This window comes from Pleurodeles waltl, chromosome 4_1 (assembly GCF_031143425.1).
Source record: "Pleurodeles waltl isolate 20211129_DDA chromosome 4_1, aPleWal1.hap1.20221129, whole genome shotgun sequence".
Classification (NCBI taxonomy): Eukaryota; Metazoa; Chordata; class Amphibia; order Caudata; family Salamandridae; genus Pleurodeles; species Pleurodeles waltl.
In genome coordinates this window covers 485495268-485516577 of record NC_090442.1, presented here as the reverse complement: position 1 = coordinate 485516577, position 21310 = coordinate 485495268, and positions in this window count along the sequence as shown.

Here is a 21310-nt window from a genome sequence, read left to right as displayed (position 1 = left end):
GTCTCTGTTGCAGGATCCTGCCTTGCCAGGCAAGGCCCCAGACATACACCAGGGTGTTGGAGACTGCATTGTGTGAGGGTAGGCACAGCCCATTCAGGTGTAAGTGACCACTCCTCCCTCCACTCTAGCCCGGATGGCTCATCAGGATATGCAGGCTACACCTCAGCTCCTTTTGTGTCACTGTCTAGAGGAGATTTACAAACAGCCCAACTGTCAGTCTGACCCAGACAGGGAATCCACAAACAGACAGAGGGGGTCATTCCAACCCTGGCGGTCGGAGTTAAAGCGGCGGCCAACCCGCCAACAGGCTGGCGGTCCAAAAAATGGAACCGCCAACACAGCCCACCAACTTAACACTCCGACCGCCACGGCGGGACAGACAAACAGCGCGGCGGTCACCGCCAACAGGCAGGCGACAGACAATGTACCGCCCACCCTATCACAACTCACCAATCCGCCACCTTTTCCGGGGCGGGAGCCCCGCCGATAAAAACATGGCGGAAACAGACTACGAACGGGAAAACGCTCACCTCTATGCACTCCACGAGGACAGAGAACAGCATGGAACCCGAATTAAACATCCTACCAGCTATTGTCTACCTGCTCATCTGCCACGAGTACGAACTCCGGCGCAGAAGACAACGGTGAGTACTGCACCTACGACACAGGGGAGGGGGGAGGAGGAAAGGTTACGGGCACACACATATGCGACCCCCCCCACAAACTATCTACACACCAATGCAGAGCACCAAGTCACAGTGACACCACCCAAACCCACCGGAATAATGCAAAGACATAATTAAAGTGAGAAACAAAATTTATCCATAAAATAGGTTCTTTGAAGTCATGGTAAAATAGCAAAAAGAAATGTAAAAAAATCAAGTAAGAACATTGCGAAAACGATAAATATAGGCAATAAGTCCTGCACAGTCACTTAAATTTCCACTGTCCGTGGGCCAAAGTGTATGAACACACGGGCAAAGCCCACACTGGAGACCTGAGTCCGTTGGAGAGAACACTGCTGGTGCATCAGATGATGACAAAACTACAGGCACCTCAGGGGGAAGGGAAAGGGGGTCACCTCAGCCACATGAGTCCACGACGCCAGATCCACGAAGGGTCCACAATGCCCACTGTTCCATCCTTGGGAGTACAAAGCCACAGTCTCACAAGTCTCTACAGTGGGTGGGCTGCCCACTGTGCCATCCTGGGGAGTACAAAGCCACAGTCTCTCAAGTCTCTACAGTGGGTGGGATGCCCACTGTGCCATCCTGGGGAGTACAAAGCCACAGTCTCTCAAGTCTCTACAGTGGGTGGGCTGCCCACTGTGCCATCCTGGGGAGTACAAAGCCACAGTCTCTCAAGTCTCTACAGTGGGTGGGCTGCCCACTGTGCCATCCTGGGGAGTGCAGACACATAGGCCATCAGGTGGATTACAGACTCCACAGGTATTGGAGGAGGCATTGTGCCCAGAGTGCAGCGTGAACACTAGCTCGATACCGAACCGGCACTGTCAATGGGCCAGCGGTGCTTGACAGGAAGGGCCCAGCGGAGCGGTGCTTGAGACGGCAGGGCCCAGCGGAGCGGTGCTTGAGACAGCGGGGCCCAGCGGAGCGGTGCTTGACAGGAAGGGCCCAGCGGAGCGGTGCTTGACAGGAAGGGCCCAGCGGAGCGGTGCTTGAGACGGCAGGGCCCAGCGGAGCGGTGCTTGAGACGGCGGGGCCCTCTTCAGCGGTGCCCTTCTGCACGGCGGGGCCCTGTTCAGCGGTGCCCTTCTGCACGGCGGGGCCCTCTTCAGCGGTGCCCTTCTGCACGGCGGGGCCCACTTCAGCGGTGCCTATCTTCACGGCGGGGCCCTCTTCAGCGGTGCCCTTCTGCATGGCGGGGCCCTCTTCAGCGGTGCCCTTCTGCACGGCGGGGCCCTGTTCAGCGGTGCCTATCTTCACGGCGGGGCCCTCTTCAGCGCTGCCTATCTTCACGGCGGGGCCCTCTTCAGCGGTGCCCTTCTGCACGGCGGGGCCCTCTTCAGCGGTGCCCTTCTGCACGGCGGGGCCCTCTTCAGCGGTGCCTATCTTCACGGCGGGGCCCTCTTCAGCGGTGCCCTTCTGCACGGCGGGGCCCTCTTCAGCGGTGCCCTTCTGCACGGCAGGGCCCTGTTCAGCGGTGCCTATCTTCACGGCGGGGCCCTCTTCAGCGGTGCCTATCTTCACGGCGGGGCCCTCTTCAGCGGTGCCCTTCTGCACGGCGGGCCCTCTTCAGCGGTGCCCTTCTGCACGGCGGGGCCCTGTTCAGCGGTGCTTGTCGTGTCTTTCAAGGGAGCCAGACCTGGCCAGGACTCCCTGCTTAGTCGCCCTCCGACCGTGCAGTTGCTGGACCCTTCTGTGACGGAGTCCTGGGCCCGTGGGTGTCCTCCGTCACACCCGGGATGGGGCTTGTGGGGCCCTCCTGGTCCGCGCCCCTGCTGGCTGACTTCTCCGCCCTGCTGCCCTTGCCCTCCTTAGATGAGGCTCTCTGGCCCTTGCCTCCCCTGGATGTTGTGGCAGGTGACGGCCCAGGACTTTGCTCCTTGGGGGCAGCCGTGTCAGCCTTCTCGCGGCAGCCCTTGACTTTACGGGTCCTCTTACCAGGGGGGGGCTGGCTGTCCCCTTGCTGCTGGCCGATGTGTCAGTGCTGGGAAAGGGTGGACTCCAAAACCCATGCACAATGTTGAGACTTGAAGCAGGGCTGGTGGTGGCTGAGGTGCTCTTGGGACTCTTCCCAGATGGAGGGGGTGGGTCAGGTGGGGCAAAGAGGTTAACTGTGGAGAGGTAAAGTTTTTTAGGACCAAGGTAAAGGGTAGGTTTAGTGGTTATGGGAGTGGAGGAAGAGGATGTGGTTGTAGGAGTCAGGTGTGCTGTCTGTGGGTGCAGGTGCTTGTGACGTAGGCTGTGGTGAGGTGGTTGGCTGTTGGGTGGGTGGCTGCCTGCGTTTGTGTGTCTTGGAAGAGGGGGTGACAGACACAGTGGGAGAGGACACAGGGGACGTGTAAATGGCAGTGGGGGTGGTGACTGCACGTGTGCGGACTGTACTGGAGGGTGTGCTGGTGGGGGAACTACTGGATGATGGTGGTGTGCATGCAGGTGTGAGTGGAGACGTCACAGGGAGGGAGGAGGGAGACGAGGAGGAGGGGGACACAGAGGTGGTAGTGACTGTTGCCATGTCTGCATCTGGGTGTTGCTTGGGTGAATGCTTGTGGGATCTGTGGTGCTTATGTCTGGATGAGCTGCCCTTGGGTGTTGAGGTGTGTGCAGGCTGGTCAGATGGTGTGGATGGGATAGGCTGAGGAACAGGAGACAGAGACAGGGTGGAGGCAGTTAGTAGAGGGAGGCTGGAAACGGGGACAATGGCTGAGGCCAGAGCATTGAACGATCGTTGATGGGCAGCCTGACCCGAATGAATGCCCTCCAGGTATGCATTGCTCCGATGCACCTCCCTCTCTACCCCCTGGATGGCATTCAAAAGGGTAGACTGCCCAACAATGATGGTCTGTAGGAGGTCAATGACCTCCTCACTGAGGGCAGTAGGGGTAACAGGGGCAGGGCCTGAGGTGCCTGGGGCGAAGGAGATGCCCGCCTTCTTGGGCGAGCGGGCACGGAGCGAAGGCTGAGGGGCTGCTGGGAGGGCGGAGCTGGTGCGCTGGGTGGCGGCTGTACCTGTTGAGGCGGGGGGCCCGGATTTAGCCGCCACCGCTAGGGAGCTCCCAGCCGAGGACGTGTCGGTGTCGCTGGTGTCACCACGGGTCCCCGTTGTGAAGCTCCCCTCGCCCTCCGTATCACTGGTGACCTCGGTGTCTGTACCATGGCCCACCGGGGCCTTGTGAGTTGCAGCTCCCTCGTGCTCCGATGCCAATTCTCCTCCACCTGATGATGCTAATGCACACATGCACAAGAAGATAAAGAAAAAGGGTGGGGGGAGACATAAAGACAGGTTGAGTGCATGCATTGTCAACACCGTTGGCGGAGAGGACAGATACAGTAGCCTCATGCACTACACCGCGCAATCGGGGTACACTACTCAGTACTTGTGACTAGGCCAACAGGTCAATGGACAACAAATGCGCACATGGGTAATGCTGGACCATCGATTGCTGTACTTGGCACCCTACAGAGGTTGGGGGCGGGGGCACAGGGCCATGCCTAAAGGAGGGGACTACACTACAGAAAGCGCCCTGGCCTAATGTCAACCACAGCCCTCCTCCCCCACCCAGACGCCTCCACTGCGTGTAAAGATAGCTAAATGTACTGGTACTCACCCCCTTGTGTCTGCTGTGATGTCCTCACGCGCCCATCCAAATCAGGTTAGGCCACCGCCAGGATCCGGGACATCAAGGGGGTCAGTTGTCTGCTGGCACCCCTCCTACGTTGGGAGGCCATCCCCAGCAGAGACTCGGCAGTCTTCCTGGTCCCGCGGCGGATGTCCTCCCACCTCTTTCGGTAGTGGGTGCCCCGTCTGTTGTGGACCCCCAGGGCCCGGACGTCCTTGGCGATGGCACGCCAAATGTCGACTTTCTGGTGGGCGCTGACCTATTTGACATGTACAGGGTGGAAAAGTAAATATCATTAATTCTCTGCATGTTAGATGTGATTGCCCCCCCCCAACCTTGCCATGTGGCACATGCTCTCATCTGTCGTGCCTTGCACTCCTCATTCTCTCCCCACCCCACCATCTTACATCCACCATACAAAACCCAGGCATAGCCCATTCAACGTGCACACAGTGTACTTACCTGTTGGTCTGGAGGACCGTAGAGTAGCGCATACTGGGGCAGGACCCCATCCACAAGTATCTCCAACTCTTCAGAAGTGAAGGCAGGGGCCCTTTCCCCAGTCGCAGCAGCCATTGTCTCTTCCAGACCGAGTTCACAGCAGCACTTGCAGTATAGGTCCTCTCCTGTGGATGATCAGGTCTCGAGTGATTAATCAGATAGAAAATGGCGGTCACGCCCGCGGCGGTGCGTACCGCCGCGGTGCGTACCGCGACCGCCGGCGCACCACATCATTGGCTCCTGAAACCCATAGGGTTCAATGTTAACCAATGCGGCTTTGCGCCGCGGTCTTCGACCGCCTACCGCCACGGTGTGCCACGGCAGCGCATTGACCTCACATCCCACTGTCACACTTCTCAGGTCAGGCAGCTGCCATTTCAAGGGCCCACATGGCTTAATTTCTACTGCGTCACACAGGCCTAGGCCTTGCATTGCCACTCATACAAGCCATTCAATGCATAGCGATTCGTGTACTGTGCAAGCTGTGGTTACGTACCTGTGGGTTGCTTGACTCTGTACTCCATGTTGTCCTTCCTAGGCACCGTCCGCTGGGACTTGCGAGGAGAAGGAGGAATCCTCCCATGTACCGACCGCTGGTGGACCTGTCGACAATGGAGGAACGTCATATAATACTGCAATACCGACTTGACCGAGCCACTATACATGAACTGTGTGCCCAGCTGGAGCCAGCCCTGATGTCCCCCATCCGCCAACCCACAGGAATTCCCCCTCTGGTGCAGGTTCTGTCAGTCCTCCATTTTTTGGCAAGTGGGTCTTTTCAGACAACAGTGGCCATGTCATCAGGGATGTCTCAGCCTATGTTTTCAAAGATTTTGTCCAGAGTGTTGTCTGCCCTGACGAAATACATGCGGAGCTACATTGTTTTCCCTGAGGAGGGTGATTTGGCCACTGTGAAGGGTGATTTCTATGCCCTTGGACATATCCCCAACATCATTGGTGCCATTGATGGGACCCATGTGGCCTTAGTACCCCCAAAAGACGATGAGCAGGTGTACAGAAACAGAAAAAATAACCATTCTATGAATGTGTAGGTGGTCTGTTTGGCTGACCAGTACATCTCCCATGTAAATGCCAAGTTCCCTGGGTCAGTGCATGACGCGTATGTTATGCGAAATAGCAGCATCCCCTATGTGATGGAACAGCTACAGAGACAACGTGTGTGGCTAATAGGTGACTCTGGTTACCCCAACCTGCCTTGGCTATTGACCCCAGTGAGAAATCCCCGGACCAGGGCAGAGGAACGGTACAATGAGGCCCATGGGCGATCTAGGAGGATCATAAAAAAGGACCTTCGGCCTCCTGAAGGCCAGGTTTAGGTGCCTGCATATGACAGGTGGATCCCTAATGTACTCACCAAAGAAGGTGTGCCAGATCATTGTGGCCTGCTGTATGCTTCACAATCTTGCATTGCGATGCCAGGTGCCTTTCCTGCAGGAGGATGGTCCAGATGGTGGTGTTGTAGCAGCTGTGGAGCCTGTGGAGAGTGAAGAGGAGGAAGACGACGGGGACGACACATACAACAGGGACACAGTTATACAACAGTATTTTCAGTAGCACACAGGTAAGAATCCCCCACGCCATTTTACATTTACTTCAGGCCTCCTGCATCTCTACTTTCTGTGTTTCCCCCCAGTTCCTTTAAACTGAATTGTGACTTTCCCTTCCCTTTTCAGAGCTGTATGACCCACTGCGTGACTTCTGCTTTGTTTGCCCATGGAGTAAAGCACATTGACATTGGTATGTTGTCATCACAATGCAACTGAACATTTTTGAACCGTTATGTGTAATACATTTGTTAAGAATACAAGCAGACTCCTGAGTTTTTTAAGTGCAATTAGTGATTTATTTTAAGTGCTACATATAGGTCCATGATAGTAACACGGTGAGGGGTGGGGGTGGAGTAATGTCCATGGCAGAGTCCAGTTCTCAGTCGCACAGGTGCATTGTCCATATGCCTGTGGAAGGATGGAGCAGGGGCAGTTCAAGGTTGGACAGGGTGACAATGTGGGACAGTGGAATGACATCAGGGGGTATCTTATGCTGGCGGGGGTCTTGGCATCCTACTCTGTCTTCCTTTGTGATCTCAGGTTCCTCTTGCGGGGTGGTTGATCTTCAGCAGGAGGTGGGGTTCTGGTGGCCTGTCGTTGTGTGGGGGCCTCCTGTCCACTAGCGCCGGCGGAGGTGGTAGGCTGTTCCTGGTCCAGGCTGGTGACAGGGGCCCTTTGGGGTGCCACATGGTCCCGCAATGTGGTGACTATTTGATTGAGGGCCAGGACGATGTTCCTGAGTTCGTCTCTGAACCCCATGTACCGTTCGTCCTGCTGTGCCTGGATCTCCTGGAACCTGGCCAGTACCGTCGCGATCGTCTCCTGGGAGTAGTGGTATGCTCCCATGATGGTGGTGAGGGCCTCTTGGAGAGTGGGTTCCCTGGGCCTGTCCTCCCCCCCCTGTCGCACTGCAGCCCTCCCAGTTGCCCTGTTTCCCCGGGCCTCTGTCCCCTGGACGGTGTGTCCACTACCACTGCCCCCAGGTCCCTGTTGTTGTTGGGGTGTTGGGTCAGCCTGGGTGCCCTGTAGTGGCGGACACACCGCTGATTGACGCGTCCTGGAGACAGAGGCATGGGCCCGCTGGGTGGGAGCTGTGCTGATATTCCCAGAGGGGGTTAGGTCTGCTGTGGTCTGTGTCTGTGTGTGGGGAACCGACTGTCCAGAGGTCCCCGATGGTCCGGGCTGGTCATCAGGTTCTAGGTCGACAGAGCTGCTGTCCTCACTGGGGGCCTGTTCTGGGGGTGGGATGGACAAATCTGGACCCTCCTGGCCGGTGTGTTGGCGTTCGGGCCCTGCAGGGGTAAAAGAGTATGGTTATTGCTTCTGTGTGTTCCATGGCGTACGATTTGTGGGTGCCCTTGTCCCCCAGTGCTGGCATTCCCTTGTGGGAGGAGTTGTGAGGGTGGTTTGTGGGGGGGGATGGGTATGTGCAGTGGTCATGCATAGGTGATGGGTGTCCATGGTTTGTGTTGGCATTCAGGGTTTGGTTTTGGGTTGGGTGGGTTGTGCTGGTGAGACATTGGCAGGGAGGATGTGTGCTGGGGGGTTGGGGGTGAGGGTGGGGGTGTGGGTTGGCATGCTGGTGGTTGGGGGGGGGAAGTAGTTGAGATTAGACTTACCAGAGTCCATTCCTCCGCCTACTCCAGCGAGGTCCGCAGGATGCAGGATGTTCAAGACCTCTTGCTCCCATGCTGTGAATTCGGGTGGAGTGGGTGGGGGTCCGCCGCCAGTCTTCTGCACAGCGATGTTGTGTCTTGAGACCATCGACCGTACCTTCCCCCGTAGGTCGTTCCAGCGCTTTCGGATGTCTTCCCGGTTTCTGGGATGCTGTCCCACAGCGTTGACCCTGTCGACGATCCTTTGCCATAGCTCCGCCTTCCTGGCTATTGTGGTGTGCTGCACCTGTGTGCCGAAGAGCTGGGGCTCTACCCTTATTATTTCCTCAACCATGACCCTGAGTTCTTGGTCCGAAAACCTGGGGTGTCTTTGGGGTGCCATGGGGTGGTGTGGATGAGGTGTGGGGTGGTGTTTGTGGTGATGTGAGTGGTGGTGTGTGGTGATGTGTGCGTAGATGTGGTGTGGTTGATGATGTTGGGTTCCTGTGTGTGTTGTGGTTTGCGTTCCCGGTGCTCTCTATCTGTGTATTGCGCCTTCTTTCAGAATTTCGATTTGTGGGGGTTTGTGGGTGTGTGTTTTATATTGTCTTGGGTGTATGGGAGTGTTGTTTGTATGTGTATCAGGTGTGTGTATTTTGAATTGTCCAATGTGGCTGTGTTTTGTAGATGTGTGTGTATTTTGAGCGCGGCGGTGTGTACCGCCAATGGAATACCGCGGTTGAAAGACCGCTGCGTGGATTCGTGGGTCGTAATGGCATGGGCGTGTTTGTGTTGGCGTGGCGGTGGAGGTTTGGTCATCTCCAGTTTTTCGATGCCCGCTGATGAGGTGGCCTTCCGTGGATGTCGGGTTTTTGGCGGTTTGGCAGTTGGAGGTCAGAATGAGCGTGGCGGTTTACCGCGGCCGCGGCGGTATGATGGCGGTCTTCTGACCGGCGATAAGGGCCTTTTACCGCCGAGGTCAGAATGACCCCCAGAGTCACAGAATGGTTAAAGCAAGAAAATGCCTACTTTCTAAAAGTGCATTTTTAAACTCACAATCTAAAAACTAACTTCACTAAAAGATGTATTTTTAAATTATGAGTTCAGAGACCCGAAACTCCATATTTCTATCTGCTCTCAAAGGGAAACTACACTGTAGGAATATGTAAAGCCACCCCCAATGTTAACCTATGAGAAAGATAGGCCTTGCAACAGTGAAAAACGAATTTAGCTGTATTTCGCTGTTAGGACATGTAAAACACATCTGTACATGTCCCACCTTTAACATACACTGCACCCTGCCCAAGGGGCTACCTAGGGCCTACCTTAGGGGTGCCCTACATGTATAAAAAGGGAAGGTTTAGGCCTGGCAAGTGGGTGCACGTCTAGGAAAAGTGGTGATAGACTGGTCTATCACCACTTTGTAAATATGGCACTGGGCTAGCGCCACCATTATGCCTATTTCCTAGAGCAATTGGCACCACCTTACGCTGCCCTAGCATAATTAGTTTTTTAATGCTAAAGCGCCTTTAAGGAGGCCCTTTTCCCACGCCACATTTACAAAGTGGTTTTTAAACCCTTGCTCCACATTATGCCTGCACCAGGCATAATGTACACAAGGGGGGCATTCCGACGCAGGGAGGCCCGAAAAAATGGCACCGTGAAATTTACAGCATTTCACTGCCCCATTTTTTCCCTAATTTTTAAGGCCTGCTCAGAGCAGGCGTTAAAATGACACACCCATTTTAATCAATGGGCCTCCTGTGTTTTGCTACACGAGCGTCAACATTTTTAACGCTATTGCAACAAAGTTGATGTTATTGTCCTAACGACCGACATGCTGCACTGTATGGTGGGGCAGGGGCGATGCAAGACAAGTGGCGCATCGGGACCAATGCACCACTTTATTGTAAATTTGCAACTAAAGGCCTCATTTACAAGTTTGCTTGTGCTGCCCTGCGCCCCCCTAATGACACCATGGTAGTGCCTTGTTTACGATACAGTGCACCATGGCACTTGTTAGCACAGCTACGTCAGAAATTCTGATGCAGTTGTGGTGCTTTACTGAACTAGCTTCAATAATTTTGATGCTAGTCCAGCAAAGTGAAGGGAGACCCATAGAGCAAAGTACAGTGTCACTTTAACTCCTTCCCTGAGCAGTCATTAAAAAATGACGCTAGAATGACACAATGAAATCTTCTAGATTTCACTGCTCCATTCCTAAGGACCTCCTTTTGGGGTAACACCTCCCTACCATACATTATACCTGGCACAGGTATAATGTGGTGCAAGGGTTTACAAACTGGTGCAATGGTTCCATTGCACCAGTTTGTAAATATGGAGTGGGGTTCGGTGGGGACTGTTCTGTGCCACCGTAGCGTCAAAAAAATGATGCTACAGTGGTGCAAGGTCCTCGTAAATTAGACCCTAGGGGCTCATTTACAACCTTGTGCCACTGTAGCATCATTTTTTCATGCAACACGGGCACGCTTGTACTATGGTGCAAGGGTGCCTGTGCTGGCAGAAGACAGCTAATTTTAGCGCCAGCAATAGGGAAAACACAGGGGTGCACCATATTGTAGTAAATACGGCACATCCCTGCATTTCTGAAATGACGCAGGGCTGCAAAATTTGCCACTGCGCCACTTCTTTGTAAATGAGGCCAGAAGGGCTCATTTAGAAGCACCTAGCACCACCAGAGCGCCACTTTCAGGGACACTCCAGTGGGGCTGTGACCTTTCCTATATCTTACAAGGCGGCTCTAAGCCCATTTGCATGGCTTAACCCTGCCTTGTAAATATGGGCTGCTTCGACGCAGTTTTCTGCAGCAGAGGGGCGTTCAATGGGTGTTGCTGTAGACATTTCCACTTAACACCCATTGCTTTTGACACTGCCCCAGATTTATGAGAAATCGTAAACCTGAGGCAGCAGCAAAAGTTAACGCCACCCCAGGGGTGGGACTAGAGTGCCACAACGAGGAGAAATACTTTTAGTTCTCCTCGTTTTTTATTTTTCTATGTGTTCAGGATTCTGCATCACACATAGAAAGAGCAAAACGCCATTAGTCAATGTTTATGTACAGGAAGGTTACCCTTACATCCATGGATTGCCCCTTTCACGCACTATTTTGTGAGAAAGGGGTCCATATTTACAAGACAATGAAAAGCCACGCAAGGTGGTTTTGCGTGCCTTTGTAAACATGGGCTGGCCCACTGCGCCACCAGAGCATGAAAAAAATTTTGCTTTGGTGGTGCAGGGTACCAGTAGGGCCCTGTAAATGAGGCCCTAAGAAACAAAAAAACATTCTCAAAAATGAATTGTGCACATTTTTTATTTAATTTCAAAGTGGACCCCTTTTAATGTAGCTGCTTTTTATTATTCTTTTTCACACACAAATGACTGATATCGAAAGGTGACTGTGTTTATACTTGCACTGATGTTCATTAGCAAATTAACTATTCAGCTGACACACCTCAAAAATATTCCTTGAAATGAAACTCCTGGAGTTTAGTTGGTTGGGCTCCAAATGTTCATTATAACTGTCTAAAATGAATTTTCTCTGGAGCTATTTGGTTTAGGAGGTAGGAATACGTGGCTTTCCTTTAGAGCAAGGTAAGAAGTAGACATTACAATCTTAGTAATATGTAGGCAGAGGGAATTAAAGTCCTTATTAGGAAATGGCCAGAAACTTTGTGGGGAGTTACGAGGGCCAGAATTACCGATTCCAGACAGTATCAAGGCACCAGCTTTCAGCCACAGGTTTTCCATACTGACGGGTTTTCTCCACAGCCCCATGAAAGAGATACCTGCGGTGACCGCTTTCTCGTGGCACATAGGAAAAGTCAGTCAGTTTACTCGTGCCCTAGCAAGAAAGATTAGGGGCACCCAAACACAGACCACAAGACTGGACACAGTCATCCTAGGACTGCCTATCCCTGAATAACTTTATGAAGCGTGATCTGCATAAACATATTGACAACATAGCCAGGCAACATGCTAACTCAATCTATACATTTCTAAAGCACATGGCTAGTCAAAAAGAGTTTCCCCGCGCAGAAGTGAAGGAAGGGACAACAATAGGCTAAAAGAGCCACGTTTTTATCAATCTGCGGAAATCCAGAAGAGAGGTGCAAGCTCGAATTTTAACAGGGCGAGAGTTCCATAAGGTAGGACCTACAACAGTAAAACATCTTCTTCCATGTCTTATCTGTTTAAAACGAGGTATAACAGTTCTGAACTTATTTCTGGAGCAAATGGACTGTTTAGGAGAAAAACAGTGTGCCAATGCTCTGATGTAAGAAGGGCCACTGTGAAAGCTGAATTAATTAATAATAATTTTTGCATTGATTAATGGTTATAATTGACATGAATTAGGCTAATATAGAGAAATCAAGAGTTTTGGAAAGTGTGACCCCCTAAGTGGCCACCATTTGTGTACGACATTAATAAAGAAATTACATTAACTGTTTAAATAATGTGCACACATATAATAAAATGTGTTAGTGGACCATACAAACATTTTGATCACATGTATTTGCTTTATTTTATTGGGCATAGAGTAACTGAGAAATTTTGGGCCTACTCGACAAAACCTCATGTTTACTTTCATGGCATTTATAAATGTTTGTAAATGTTTTTCTGCTTCAAGAAAGAAGCTTCATTTGTTTATTGTTCATTGTACACACAGTGTTGACCTATTAACCTATGAACAAATAGGTTTTTAATGTTGCAACATTAAACTAGATGATGCCATAAATTTTCTTGTGAGAACTGTCTGCTGTAATATGATGTACTAGCTGGCATTACAATTGTATCTTATCCCGACGACAGCTTAGCAGAAGCAGTTAGTTGCAGACCAGAAGCAGTTCAGTTCGAGTGATGTTCCAGGAGAGATCCAGAGCAGTCCTAGGTTCCCCTTTTATTTTAGTCTCATCGAGTACCTATTTTGGTATATTAAATCTAGTGCCGCCTTCTTAGTTTGAGGTCCCTTCCATGTTGGTTCAGTTAACTTAGACCCCCATCGTGGCTGAGCCAATCCTCTTACTTTCCCCACTGCAATTACTGACCAGACAGATGTCCAGCTGACGAAGAAGTCTCTGCTTGCTGATCCATTCAGGAGAGGTATAATGAAATGAAATTGCATTTGTCAGAGACTTTTGTGATTTCTAGCTAGATGTTTTCCAAATTAACCTTTTGTCTAAATGTTCCTTTTTGCATTAAGGCCAATCATGCCATTCGAATTAGAGGGTTAGTTAATGTGTCCATGTTCAACAAATGCTACTAAAAAAGGATTGGTTTTATTCACCTGTGAATGTCTAAATGGATGCCATCTCTATAGTTCAGTTACTGTTGATATTAATCTGTGCGGTATCTCTTGAAAGTCTAATGTCCACCGTTTTAGTCAACCTGTGTTGTTTATCTATGTCTATCAGTTGGTTTTAAGATTGCTTTACGTGATATTAGCATTGTTAATCTAGGGAAATAAACCTTTTAACTTTTACTAAAAGGTGTTGTTATTCATGGTCACATGGGCCATGGTGTGTAAAGTTACTGACTCAAAGCTTTGACAAATGATTTATTCAATTAGGTCGAGCTGTTGTTAGTTGGGTCGTGAGTAAAATTTGTGTCCATGGTGGAACTCTCTAACAGAGTACAAAGGTCCATCAAACCTCTAACACGTCCCCTTATAAATAAATTATCAAAGACAAAAAAGGCTATACTCTCTTACAGTTTTTGGTAGCAAAGTCCTATGGTTATGTCTTTTTAAGAGGCTACCATGGTTTCCCGCTTGTAGTGATCTTAGTTTGGTAGTTTTGGTAACAGACGGCAGGTTATGTCTCTTTAAGAGGCTATCATGACTTTCCCAAAACCTTGGGTTTTGCCAATGCCTGTTTGAAGATGTTCTCAGTGTTCCTGGTGTGATGTACGAGTGAGTGAATCAGGTTTGCGCTTGCACTGCTTCAGCAAATTGCAGCTGAATTGTGATGCTTTTGAGTAATTAGGGAGTTTGCCTACTCCGATTGCATTGTTTAGGGAGTTTGTGTACACCAAAGTGTGTGTGTAGGGAAGTTATCAAACTTCACGTGTGTGTGGCACTTTTTGCTCAAAAATTGTCCACGTGGTTGTTGGTATACGGACCCCTGTGGTCTAAGATTCCAGAGTATTGAATATTTAATATTGGTATTGGTTTATGTTGTAATTTGTCTATTTAATAGGTCAATTGGGCATTGTTGACTGACTCATACCTTGCGTGTTAAAGCAAGTGTTAGTTTTTGACAGAGATTTGGTGATTCCTATGTGCACCAGGAGTATCTGATTATCAGTCAAGGGTAAAATTTACTTGACAAATTTTGCTTGCGAGTCAGGGAAACCGAGATCGAAGGAGTATCTTTTAGAGCTAAAGGCCTAAGTTGAAAATTCAGTGAGGTTTACGAAGCGATTGTGCTTTCTACCTGTAGTAAACAGACAAGTTCGCTATTGATTTTTCATTTGTGCTCGCAATATTTGCATTTAGTTTTGGCGCGGATCTGAGTTGAGAAAGAAAAGCCAGAGGGCTTTGTCAGGCGCTGTACGTGTGAGTATGACATCACTAAAGCCATGCTGGGATAGGTTGGTTACTGAGAAAAGCTGCAAACAGATTGGTGGACAACCGTGAAGCATTATTGGTTGAGAAAAGGCAAGTGAAATGATTTTGGCATTAAAAATCACTTCCTGATTTGATTGAAGCGTAGCGCAAATACGAAAATACAATTTTTCTAAGCATTAAAGAGTACTTTGAGGAGAGATGCGTTTTTTCCAGTTGGAGTAGGAGAAGTTACACCACCAGAAGGTACACCCGCATATCTTGTATTTGAAGAACAAGGTGCTACACCTATGTCTTTGGTTAAAACAACGGTGCAAAGATTCAGAAAAAGAAGGGAGCTTAGCGTTTCCTGACGACTGAACCTTTAATTTGAGAATTTCAGAGAACTTGAAGAGAGTAGTGTACGATTAGAAACCTCCTCCGAGACCTGCACAATTTGAGGCATTAGCTATTTTGGAGTTAGTGGCTAGACAGCAACAGCAACAGAAATTTGAGAGGAAAATGATAACAGCTGAGAAAACTTTAGCTGAGGCAAGATGGGATAGTGAGCAGAAAACCTGGAAAACTGACACTTTAGAGGGAATTAAGATATTTCCTGAAAATACACAAGAGAGCCAGAGCAATGCCAAACAGAATAGGTTCATATCCTTCTGAGGGAAAAGAACAGAAATGCACAGAGCCTAGAAAGTCTTTGACTTATGATGAAGACTCAGACGATGACGAGTGTCAGCGGATTACCCTTTCAATCAAACGTCCACAGGGTCAGATGCCATTTACCCAACTCCCTCCAACAGATACATGCTCAGACTTTACTGATTATCTGAACCCTGCATCCGCTAGGGGGAAAGGGGAATGGGAATAGAAAAAGAGAGACAGCCTCCAGATCCAATTCCAGCCTGTGTTTCCCAATTAAAGATAGGATATTCAGTGTGTGCTTCTGTAACCTGCACCTTTCTTCTTATTGGGATTTCTTCAATGGAAAGACCTGCAGTCGGGTGATAAGAGCATAGATAAGTACATTCCTACTGCGCATTCAACTGTTCACCCATTCACATTCACCCAATTCTATTGCTCTCCTAACCTGGATCTTTTGAGAGACTCTAAGAGAACAATGTTAACTTAATATCTTCTTTTCTCCAGGAGTCAAAGGTATCCAAGGTTCTCTGGAGAACAGTTCAAAGGGTCACAAATATACACACTACAAGTGTATTTTACAGGAAACAAAAACTCCTTCTCAAGGTTCAGTTTTCTCAATCACAGTCTCTAGGAATTAGTCTGAGCACTGAGGTTTGTCTCTAAGACTGGCAAGTCTGCAAGGCGAAGAGCTTTTGAATATATATGTACATATATATATTGGCAAGTCTGGAAATCATACAAAATGATTCATTACTGTAGTTGCTTGAAGTTCTGTTAAGCCAAAACAAATTGTCCTCTGAAAGCTGATAGCCAGTTGTTGGAAGAAGGAAGAAATTCAGCTTCTACAGAAGGGAAAAAGTAGCTAGTGTGCACACCATAACAAGAAAAATAATTAATTAATCAAAACTGGAAGAATTCTCTATGAAACAAAGCACCTCAGGAACACAGCTCATTCTCCTCAGGATGACAGTGCACATCTCCCAGAGAGAAACAGATGAAGGGAAGCTTCAGCACAAGACTAAGGTAGAAACACTAGAGCACTGACCTCACAAACATTTGCAGCCACCATCTTGAGTGGCAGTTAAACCTGAAGAAGCTAGTTCTAAGAGCAGCCTCCGCAAGAGCCACCGGGATTGAGGACGCCGCTGCAACCAACATGGGAACAAGGAAAAGGGAAATCGTTTTTGCTGAGGGAACTTAACAACACTAGCAATAATTTTCCTAAAAACTAGTTTATTTTGCAGTTACTGAGAAATCGTCCTCCACCATATGCAGCACATGAAGCTGGTCCAAGGACTAGTGCCGATCCTATAGCTCCAGTACCCACTGACGTTGTGCAAAGACAAGTACAGGTTAGCCATACTGTCTCTACCACATCCACATTCTAGACACCTTTGCCGCAGGTTGACATACCTAGAATTTACCCAGATGTTCCTATTGTAAAGTCTACCCCAAGCATAATAGTGCCGACAGGATACATTTCCCAAATGAGTCATGTTTATCAGAAGCTACATTGATTCAAATAGAATCTACACCTAATTTGGAATCCCCAATGTGAACTCAGACAGTGCCGAGATACACCCCCATAACAGTGTCACAGACAAATACATCTACATTGACAAGTCAGAATACGGGAGTAATATACCCTAGAGATCAAAACACCCAACTGAGTCCAGACACTGTGTCAGTACCTGTTACTATTTGACCTGTGATACCATTGTTCGCTCAGGGAAATAATAAGAGCATAGAACAGAAACATTTTAATTCAAGCGTAGAAATGGAGAGATTCAACATGAGCACAGGGATAATGACTCCAATGAAGCAAATGTTTGACATGACAGCTCCATTGATTGACTTGAGTTATTCCAGGACTCCATCGAATATTCAGGGGAGAACAGACATAGGTTCTAACCACATTTTAATGATTCCAGAGACTCCTTGTCTAACGTTACAACAACTGCCTAATGTAAGTAATAATAGTAATAATAGCTCATCACAAGGTTCGACAACCCAGCAATGAACCGAATGGCTGGAAAAGCTGAGCAGCACACCAGGAGATTCAAATGGAGGAAGTTCATTAAATTTGACCAGGCATAAATCAGAAGTAGAGGAATTAATTGACAGAACAATTGGTTTAAACAGAATGGACTCATACTGTGAAGACAAATTGCACTTCTTGTGCAAAATAATTACCAGCAAAGCAGGAGTGGTATACCAGAAACTAGTAGATCTAGCAGCTAAATATGACATACAGATAAAGAAAACAAAGCATTTGGGAAGAAGTTACAGGTTAGAATTCGACTTAAAGGATATTGAGAACATGAGAATACCAGGAATGAAAATTCACATTAGGGAATGAATCCAAAGCATCCAGACATTGGGAGCATTAGATAAATGGGAAGGCAGATGGGCAAAAAAACGGGACAAGAAGAAAAGGGAGTATGAGAATGTGCGCACTAATGTACAGCAGACTGAAAATCCAGTAAAAATATTACCAATGAGGGAAATTCCAGGAGGAACTTTTATACATGTCCCTTGGAGCAGAAGTGACATTCTGTCATTTACAAATGACTGATTGAGATAGAAGCCAGTGGGATGGTACAAGCAAGCATATAGGTTTGTGAAACTTGCCAAGTGCCTGTAGGAAGATTTGAATACACTGTTAGAAATAGTGGTTCCTGCTGATTTGTGGGTTGAATGCAAGAGAACTGTAGATTGGCCAATGAGAGAGACTCCATGAGACCCGTATACAAGCGTACCATTTCGAGATGTAATGAAATTCTATTACAAGGTGATTGATTTTTTTTAAAACAAGAGTTTCTCCCAAGAATATTGATTGGCATAGAATAAACAGGACTTCTCAAGAAGTAAAGGAGTCCATACCTGCGTACTATGAGAGAATGTTACAAGCATTGAAACATTACAGTGGTACAGAAACAATTGAGCCGAAAGACATGATTAATTTAGTGTTCCGATTCGTTGAAGGACTGATACCTGAAATTAGCCAGTTGATAAACAGTCATTTGATTTGTTGGCAAGCAACAGCAGCAGATGATGCTTTCTCAGCAGAGCACTGGTCAAAGGTTTAAACCAGTAATAACACAATACACCAATACCCATTACACAGTGAGGATGAATCGAACGATGAATGGGTGAATGAGAGTTCAGATGAAGAATACTGTGTATTGGCAGCTTCATTGAAGTAGATCAAAAAGGGTCCATATGCGAAGGGAAATGAGATGGGTCACAAGGTCTTGTTCTTAGTCGATACAGGAGCTACAAGTTCTACTGTAAGAACTGCAGAAGTCCCTAACACACCTCAATATTTGCCAAACCAGATTACAGAACCAGTTTCAGTTAAAATTGGAAATTTCAAAGGTCTGCACAAATTTGTAGTTTGTGACTCAAGTCCTTACTAGGAAGGGATCTGCTATGCAAAATGGGATGTTCAATTACCTGTTCAAATAATGGGATTGCCATTCAAACAAATAGTGATGATGAAGATGACCAGTCTGAGGCAACTGATAGTAATTCAGTAAATTAAGAGTACACTTTGACCAGTTTATTTCCTGTCTTTACAGTTAAGATGAAAGTACAGGATTTGTCAGGGAAAGACATTGGTCTAATTAAAGGAGTTGAGCCAGTTAAAGTTCCAGTCAAGTCAAATGCAGTTTTCCCCAGATTCCCCAATACTATATGACACAAGACACCATTTAAGGGATTGCACCTATAACTGCAGAATGTGTAAGACAAGGAGCTCTAAAAGAAGTACTGAGAAGCCCATGTAACTCACCTATAATAGGATTGAGAAAACCCTGTGGGAAATTTTGAATTGTTCAGGTTTTGAGGAAAATCAATGTTATTATGATGAAATGTTGTCCAGTAGTGCCAAATCCAGCAGTGATATTATTTCAGATCCCATGTGATGCTGAATGGTTCACTGTAGTGGACCTATCACAAGCATTCTTTTCTGTGCCTCTTCATGAGGATAGCCAATTTCTCTTCTGTTTTAAATTCCTTGATCGAGTATATTGTTGGTGCAGAATTCCTCAAGGTTTTTCAGAGTCCCCGTTCATTTTAAATCAGATACTGAACAAGAACCTGGAGACATTGAAAATGCCTTTCCAATCGACATTAGCTTAGTACATTGATGATCTACTGGTTGCTTGGAAGACAAAGAAAGCATGCAGGCAAGATTCTGTTGCCTTACTAAACCATTTGGGAAAGAACGGACACAAGGTGTCCCCAGCAAAATTACAGTACTGTCAGAAAGAAGTAAATACTTAGGACATTTGCTTGAAAAGGGAGCAATAAAGAGAGAGTCACTGTCATACTGCAGATGAATCCCCCAGCTACACAAAAAGATGTCAGATTTTTCCTGGGAATGGTGAGCTATTGTCGCCAGTGGATTCCCAATTTCTCAATCATTTCCAAACCATTGCAGAAGCTGACCCACAAAGATGTTATTGATCCCCTAGAATCTTGTATGAACGCTTTTATTGAGCTGAGAGAAAGCCTGTGCAAAGTTCCGGTGTGAGGAATACCTGACTACACAAAGCCATTCACGTTGTTTTATCATGAACACAATGCATGTTCTCTTTCTGTTTTGACACGGGTACATGGTGGTTTTAACTGCCCCATAGCATATTTTTCAGCTACTTTGGACCCAGTTGCAGCAGCTTTGCCTGGCTATTTGCGAACTGTGGCAGCGGTTGGATTGAGCCTCACTCAGAGTGAGAGCATCGTGATGGGACATCACTTAACTGTTTTGGTCCATCACTCAATTGAAGTTTTGCTCACCTGGACAAAAACACAGCATCTCACAAATGCAAGATGGAAACAATATGAAACTATAATTTTAGGTTCCCCAAATATTAATTTGAAAAGGGGAACAGCACTCAACCCAGCAACTTTGCTTCCAAAAGAAAATGTTGAAATTGACAAACTGAGAGATGTTGAACATGACTGTCTGGAAGTAACCGAATCGTGCACTAGACCTCGACCTGATATTCGAGATACCCGATTGGATGAAATCCTCATGGGCAGAGGAACGAGGTTGCCAGCGGTTCCTGCCAATGCTCTTGTGAACATAACAGATGATATGGTGTTAGATTACTGCAAGGGTTGGGCTGATGTGGTTCGCTCTTTTTCGCATCAGGTGGAAGCAACAACTGTGCTGCCATGCCAAGAACAAAGTCACAACCTGACAGCTGGAGACTGGGTTGTGATCCGAAAACAAGTGAGGAAGACTTGTTTGGGGGCCTCAGTGGAACGGTCCCTACCAAGTAGTACAGGTTACTACTACTGCTGTGAAATGTGCAGGAGTTCCAAACTGGGTACATGCCAGTCACATGCGAAAAATACCCTGTCCTCTGGACAATGAAGAAGAGTTGTTGAGAGTACCAATAACATCCAAACAAACTCCGGAAGCGGAGGGAGAAACTGGAGAATCTGAAACAGATTCTGAGCAGAAAGAGGAGAATCCAGATACTCCTGTAAGAAACTAGAGTGAAGACTTACAGGAAATTGACTTTGAACCAGTCTCAACTGAGACAGCAGGAGAGTCTAGTCAGAGGAGGGCTCTCCCAGAAGCAGACGATCTGAATAAGAAAACAGAGTAGCTCACCGACCTGGTAGAAGGGGTTGAAGCAAGCCAGATTCAAACAGATCTGACCCCTCAAGAACCAGTAGCAGGTACCTCAAATCAAAATCCTGCAGATCAAAGAGAAACTGCAAGACCAACACTAAAAAGAGCATTGACAAAAAGAACACGGAAAGGAGATAAGTGGCAAGATCACAAGTCAAGAGAAAGAATCAAACACATTGTCAACAATCGAAGAAGAAATAGACACAACAAAAGAAGATTTGAGTGATGGAGAATTGAGTGGCGATCGAAAGCTGAAAAGAAAACGAGTTACAAATCGAAGATACTCAGGACCTGAATGGTCATATGCAACACCTAATGAGTGCAAAGTACATTTTTGTCTTTTTGTTTTGATCATGAAATTCCAGCTCAATACTTTGGCACGCGACATTGGTTCATGAATTGAACCTTCAGAAAAGAATTCTGTGAAACTAAGAAAGAAAAAAGACATTAAATATCACCTGAAAAGACTCTGAAATG